This window comes from Pinus tabuliformis, chromosome X (assembly GCF_031772625.1).
Source record: "Pinus tabuliformis cultivar Carrire ecotype Pingquan chromosome X, CPIR1, whole genome shotgun sequence".
Lineage (NCBI taxonomy): Eukaryota > Viridiplantae > Streptophyta > Pinopsida > Pinales > Pinaceae > Pinus > Pinus tabuliformis.
Genome location: NC_142308.1, coordinates 1,001,117,096 through 1,001,124,640, shown reverse-complemented (window position 1 = coordinate 1,001,124,640; position 7,545 = coordinate 1,001,117,096).

Below are 7,545 nucleotides of genomic sequence, written 5' to 3'. Positions count from 1 at the left end.
ATTAGTTAATTTAATTAAACAGATAAAAAGAGATTTAGTAATTTGGAGATAAATGTCATCCTTTCATTTATGTACACCTTTATGAATATTCTAAAATATTCTATAGATATTAAATTATCACCATCCACCTAATAATTATTGATTATTAAATTAAAATTCTAAAAGCTTAGTCTAAGATAAAAATATTAATTAACTTAATTAAAATAACTTAAATTCATCATTTATTTTTTAAATTAAATTTAAAATTATTGTTTTAAAAAATATTTTTAAATTCACAAATTTAATAAATCTCTATTTTAAAAATAAATAAATAATTATTAATTTGTTTATCATTTTTTTTAAATATTTGACTCACTTTAGAATAATAGTTAATTATCTAAAATTTTGAAACTATATAAAATGACCTTAAAATCTCTGGTGTATATGCAAATAGTGTCCCTTCGCAATTGATTGTAGAACATGATTATGGCAGCAAGTTAATCTTGAATCATTATTGGTATTTTTGGAAGTCTCAAGTTCATTGCAAGCATTTGCATGCAGTAGTGATGATAGTATTAATTGTAGAATTAGTCATATACTTGTAACACCCCAAGTTGCATAAAGATTACTGAGATCATTAAGTGAATTTGTTTTACTAAAATATATTTTAAATGTTATTATATTTTGATGAGAAATGTTAATTGATATAGGCTGAAGGGCCAAGAAACATATATGTTGTAATTACCTAAATTATAGGTAGTAATACTTTAACAACAAGAATAAAATTGTTTTCTTTATTACAAAGAAACAGTTTCCAAGAAACAGTTACCCTCTACCTGAGAAGGGTGATATAGAGAGGGGAGAGGAGAAGAAAAGGGTTCCTAGAGCTGGGTGGAATAAACTAGTGGGAAAAACTTGCTCAGCACAGTCGATAAGAGAGTACAGAGATTGAGGCTGGACCGGAGTCCTGAGGCCCATAGTACTGACTGTAACTGGACTAGATCCAGCATAAAAGATAGAAGGTGCTCAGGGGAGAGTCTGGACGTGATTTCCAGACTCGTGGCTGGGAGGAGAGGCCTTTCAAATATATTTATTCTACAAGTTAACAGATAACTGAAGTAGCAAGTTTTTTTTTAATGATTTATTATTGAACTATAAATATGATTATGTACAGTAGCTATTAATGTCTATTTTATAGGTTAACAGATAACTGAGGTAGCAAGATTTTTAAAGATTTATTGTTGAACTGTAAATATGATCATATACAGTAGTTATTAATATCTATAGTATAGATTAACAAAATATTGAACTGTAGCTGTTAATATTTGAATTACAAGTATATAAATAATGTAGGAGGCTAACTATTGAATTAATAGCTAGAGAGCTACTGAATACTCAAGAAAATATGAATACACCAACATTCGAACTACATAAGTGATAAGCATGAAAGAGAAGGAAAGTTTAACAACCATCTCGATAAATATGTCGATAATCATGATGTCTAACAAAACCGAAAAGTGTAGTAAATAGTATCAGGGTTTGGCAGCATCAAGAGTCAGCGTCATGAATAAAATTGTGTATCAAAACCAGAGATAATGCTATAAGAGCCTTTCTTTATAGAACTAGCACAGTTTAATAAATCTAGTTCCTAAATCCTTCACATTAGAATACCCATACACGGGAAAGGGAGAAACTTAAGTAATTCTCATCCCACAGTTAAACCAAAAAAAATAATATACTGTTGAATAAATATAGCAGACAAACATTGAAATTATGCCATCGGAATAGCCAAATGACGACATTCGTGACCCTCTCTCAAGAGGAATTAATCAACAGTTACTACATGCACTCTTCCAAAACAAGCATGCATAACAACTCGAAGTCCTTTAAATTCATCAAGAGTTACATTTCAAATATTGGAAATGATTGACAGCCGTAGCTGGTCAAATAACTTAGAAAAATAAAGGTTAAGAAAAGCCTATGTCTAAGCATTATAACCCTAATGTGCTATCAGAGATAAACCCTCTCTGTAAAACCCTTAATAACTTAATTACGACTAGAGACCAAAGACTTAGCTCCAACCTAAAAAGAAATGGGCATGCCGTAAGTTCTTTTGCATTTATAAGTCGCGATTTTGAGTACTAAACCCTCCTAAATGTGGCATACCTACATTTCTGAGAAGGTGAAATAGTCATTGTTAACGGAGGTGATAAATTGTTGCTCCCACATAAAAACTCAACTTTAAACGAGAAGTACCTTACCTAAGTTGAGGGAACAACTTTGATGAGTCGCCCACCTATAAAAGTAGGTTAAAGCTCAGCTTCATAATCGGATTTCATAATAAAAGAAATCTATGGCGAAATTCCCTTAAAAATCAAGAATTGAGTTCAAATAGTCTACTTTAAATCCTATTATAACACTTACTTGCCTGTTACAGATGATCTGGGGTACTTGCAGCCTTTCGCCATCTCTGAAACTCCATAATTCATCCCTGCACAGCAGTGAGAAACACTTAGACCGTTCTTAAAGTAATTACCAATTTAATATCAGTCTTTCTTCTCAAGTAAGTGAAGTTTTAGAATGGCATAGTGAAGGATTACCTACGTCGGTGTGCATAACGACCTCCCCTACTCTCATTTCTTGCATAACACCATAGCTAGAGCCTCGTAGAGAACCATAACTAGAACCCTCATAGAGAAGCATGGCGCAGAGGAACGACAACAACAATGAGACAATCAGGGTTCGGCGAGGGGAGTTAGTTAGGTTAAACACTATCCAATCTCTATTGTCAGATCACAGAGAGGAGATCAACGACGAGAAGCCATAATAGATGGCATGATCACCCCAAGGTACTGTTCCATGGAGCAGATGCCCGTTGCATGGAGCTACGGATGAGGGCTAACACAACATAGAAAAGCATAAAGTCATGTGCACATTTATCCAAGAGTATCCCAAGTCGGATCTCCATACCTGCTAGTTAATTAGTGTTTAATTACATTCAAAGATATCTACGCAGAAGTCAGGGCGACGTATAATCTATGGTATAAATCCCCATATATATATATATATATATATATATATATATATATATATATATATATATATAGATATATATATATATACAACATTTAATGATGTCCGAAAATGCAACATATATTAATTTTTGTTATTAAAGTTTCTATTTCAGATGTTAGAAATGGTATCGGAGCTCAGGTTCATATCATGAGAGGCTTTCGAAGCAGCTATGTACAAGAACCATGTGCTTGTGTTTTTTAACTAAATCAACTTATGTGTGAATACAGATAATAGAAAATATCACACCAAAAGAGTAAAATAAAGTTCATCATGCAGAGGAACTCAAGACTGCCTGAATCACTCGGAGCAACTTATGTGAATGCTAACCCGGATACATGGATACAACTAGTCGAGGAATCCTGGTAATCTAATGCAATGTTACTTGAAACTGTACAATAGTTGCATGCGGAAATGACCAGTTTGAGAACATATAATGAACGACTGCATTTATAATAGGAAAGAATCCTAAGAAGTTTGTTCAATTGACAAAATCAGTGCCACCCAGACCCAACTGCAGAAGATCAAGAAAAGACCCTAACCACTTAACATGGAGAAGAAAATGCTGAGTCAACTGAAAGATATAGAGAGAATGAAAAGGGACGCTCAAAAAATGTTTCCAACCAGTATAAAACCAAGAAACAAAAGTCAGAACAAAATTTAAAACTGCATGGAGAATTTAAGAAAATTAACCCTTCACTTTTTGAGGGAGAGTCTGAAGAGGCTGTGGAAGCCTATTTAATCGATATGGGCAAGTACTTTTAGATTTATGAGTACACTAAAAAACTGAAGGCATGATTGGTTGTTTATCAGTTTAGGGGAAAAGGCACTCTCCGATGGGAGGAAATAAAAACGGTAAGGAAAATTGACGAAGAACTGGTTACATGGAATGAATTTCAAAAACATTTCAAGGACAAATATCTAACTGAATGATATTATGATGAAAAAGTGAATGAATTCCACGAGTTAAGATTAGGAACCTTAATCATGGATGAATATGTGACCAGATTCACGTCATTACTATGCTACGTACCTTACATGCAAGCGAAAAAGGCCAAATTTCAGTGTTTCATTAGTAGTTTACTAGACTTTATGAAGGAAAAACTAGAATTTGACTACCCTAAGACAATGGATGATGTTGTGCGAAAGGCCCGCATTTTCTATCATCAAATGAAACAGAAGAATGAAGGGCCAAAAGGGGGATTAAACAAGAAGGGTAGAAGCCTGATTCCAAACAGACACCCAAAATTTGCTAACCATAGGAATGCACAACAAAAGACATTCAACAAGTTTCCAGCCAGAAATCAACCCAGAACTGCATACTCTGAGAACAGACCAGCAGAGGGAGTCACAAAATTTGTCAATGATCAGCAATCAAAATCGTCGCTACAATGCTGGGGATTCGAAGAACCCCATTATTACAAAAATTTTCCACAACAAGCTAGAATAGAATAGTTATCAAATATGCAAGAAGCATCCACAGTTGGGGAAGTGGCAAGGAGCATACCCCATATAAACACCATCTTGGATGATCATCAGGCCAAATTCTAGCCCACAATGACCGAATGTGAAGATATGATTTCTAAGCAACTTGCCTCTATTTTATTTGATCCAGGTTCTAGCTAATGCTATGTCAGTCCTAAAGTGGTTGAAAAGTGTTAGTTATCAAGCAGAAAATTTTCAAAACCTTGGCTAGTTCAATTAGCCACTGGTACAAAGAGAAGGGTTAATGCAAAAATAGAACGCTTTCTATTAGGTCCCTATAATACTAGTGATTACCCCATTACTATTGTAGTTGTATCCCTTATTAATATTGTTATACCCCTATTGTCCCCATATTTTTATTACTGTGCCCCATAAAATCCCTCTATTGTTATTTTTGTGGCTTTATGTTATTATTGTTCGGTCAGCTCGATTATATTGTGACTCCTTAGACTCCTATATACAGAAAGGAGGTTTTTTCATTTGAATCATCCAAGAATTGTTCATTTGTGTAATGTAAAGGAGGTTTCCCCCTTGAAGAGGCTGAGTTCTAAGGTGTTCAACTATCTTTTTTATCTTTTTGTGAGCTGGTTTCATAACATTTGGTATTAGAGCTTTGGATTCTAGGGTTTCGCTGCTCCAAATAGGTCATCGTGGAATTTTCACTATAACTTTTTTCTGTGATGTTTTAGAAGTGAAAAAAAAAAACCCATTTGAGGAGAAATCACACTGAACCTCAGATATGAATTTTAGACCTTTTCTTGCTATATTTGTGGAGATATGATCTAAGGAAGTTGGTCTTGTTGCAGACTCTTGAATTACGTTCCAAGCATGTGACCTAGGGAAAATCATCATAACTTTCTCTCTCGGAATCGGATTGAAGTTTTGTAAGAACCTATAGAAAGAGGTCGGACTGTAGCTTCTTGTATATATTTTTCAGATCCAAAGGTCAAAACAAGGACACATGGCATGTCGTACAAGTTTTCTCTACTAAAGTATTCTATAATCAGGTCACTATGGGATATTTGGCATAACTCTTCCTTGGAGAATCCAATTTGGATCAGACTGGTGGCATTGGAAAGAGGACACGGAGGGATACTGCAGATCACAATTTTAGAACTGGATGATCTGAAATTACAGAGATATATCAGAGGCAATATCAAGCTCCTTCAAAGTGAAAAAAAGTGTGTAGAATTTTTAAATTTTTTCTTAAGCTTGGTTTGAAAAATTATTTTGAAGAATTCAAAAAGCATAGTTAGCATTGTTATCGGTAATTGATGCCCTGAGGAAAGAAAATGCAAACACCTAGTAATCAACCTGAAAGCGCTAGCATGACTCATGAAGAAGAGGAAGAAATGTTATATGATATATGAAAATTACAAGACCAAGTCCAACAAATGTCACTCTCACAAAAGCTAACAGAAGCTAAGATAAATGGCATTGAATCTAAGATAAAGGGCGTGGAAGCTAAGATGAATGGAAAGGAAGCTAAGATGGACGATTTGAAGACAGATTTGAAGACAGACATGGAAGAATTGAAGATAAATATGAATAAGTTGCTACAACAAATGGTCACTAATGGTGAAAGGGTAGTAAAGGAAACTCATGATGAGAACAAAAGAAATGTTAATCATGATTCCATAGATTCTAATGTTGGATCGAAGAACCACCATATTCCAAAAATTGATATGAGGAATTTTGATGGCAAGGACCCCACAACATGGATATTACAGATGGAGCAATTTTTCGATCTCAATAATGTGCAAAACACACAAAAGGTACGTATTGTAACTTTATATTTGGAACCAAGTCAATTTGTATGGTATCAATGGCTTTTCTCTCGTAAAAAAATTATCACTTGGGCAATTTTTATGGAAGAATTGACAACACATTATGAGGACACAAAAAGCAACACTTTTTTTAGCCAATTGATAAGTCTCAAACAAAATGGTTCAATAATGGAGCACATTGAGGAGTTCCAAAAATTGAGCATAAGAGTAAAAAATATTGTAGAGGAGCATAGGATTGATGTGTTCATAGGGACTTTAAGGGATAATATCCAACATGATGTTCACCTTTAGGAACTTGATTCATTAGAGAAGGCATTCAGGTTAGCAAGAAAAATGGAAAGCAAAATTATGGCAACCAGGAAGCATACCACTCACAACTATAAAGATGGAAGTGTTGTTACCCCTAGCCTTCCACAACCTATAAGGTTGACAACACAACAATTGGAAGATAAAAGAGCAAAAGGGCTTTGTTACAGTTGTGATAGAAAATACACTAAAGGTCATAAGTGTGATGAGAAGAAATTATTCTACATAGATTGTGAAAAAGAAGAAGAAAAGGAGCAAGAAAGGTCAAAAGAAGAGGATATACTCCAGGAACAAAGCCTAGATAAAGAAGAAATGAATCCGACCATATCTTGTAATGCATTGGCTGGAATTACCACTCCTCAAACCATCAATATAGAAGGACAAATCAAGAAGAAAAAGGTAATAGTGCTGATTGATTCAGGAAGTACCCACAATTTTATTCATTGTAAGGTAGCAAAATAATTGAATTGCTTCCTATATCCAGCACTAGAGTGTCAAGTGATGGTTGAAAATGGAGGAACCATAAATTGCTTTGGAAAGTGCCATAATATCAAGCTATCCATGGAATAATATGTATTGACGAGCCCAATGCTTTCCATTCCAATGGGAGGTGCTCATGTTGTACTAGGAGTCTAATGGCTACAGTCCTTCGGTACAATAGTTTTTAATTTTCAAGAACTTTTCGTGAAATTTTCTGCGCAAGGAAAGGAATTTGAATTAAGGGGTATTGCATGGAAACCGAGAAAGATAATCAGCTCTAACAGTTTGACAAAGCTTCTAAAAAAGGAACAAAGAGGTGTAATTGCACAATTATGTTCGCTAGATGTTTCCACATCAGAATCTTCTATTTCTTCGGATCTCCAAAAAGTCTTGGACAATCATTCCAAGGTATTTGAGACTCCCAAAGGTCTCCCAC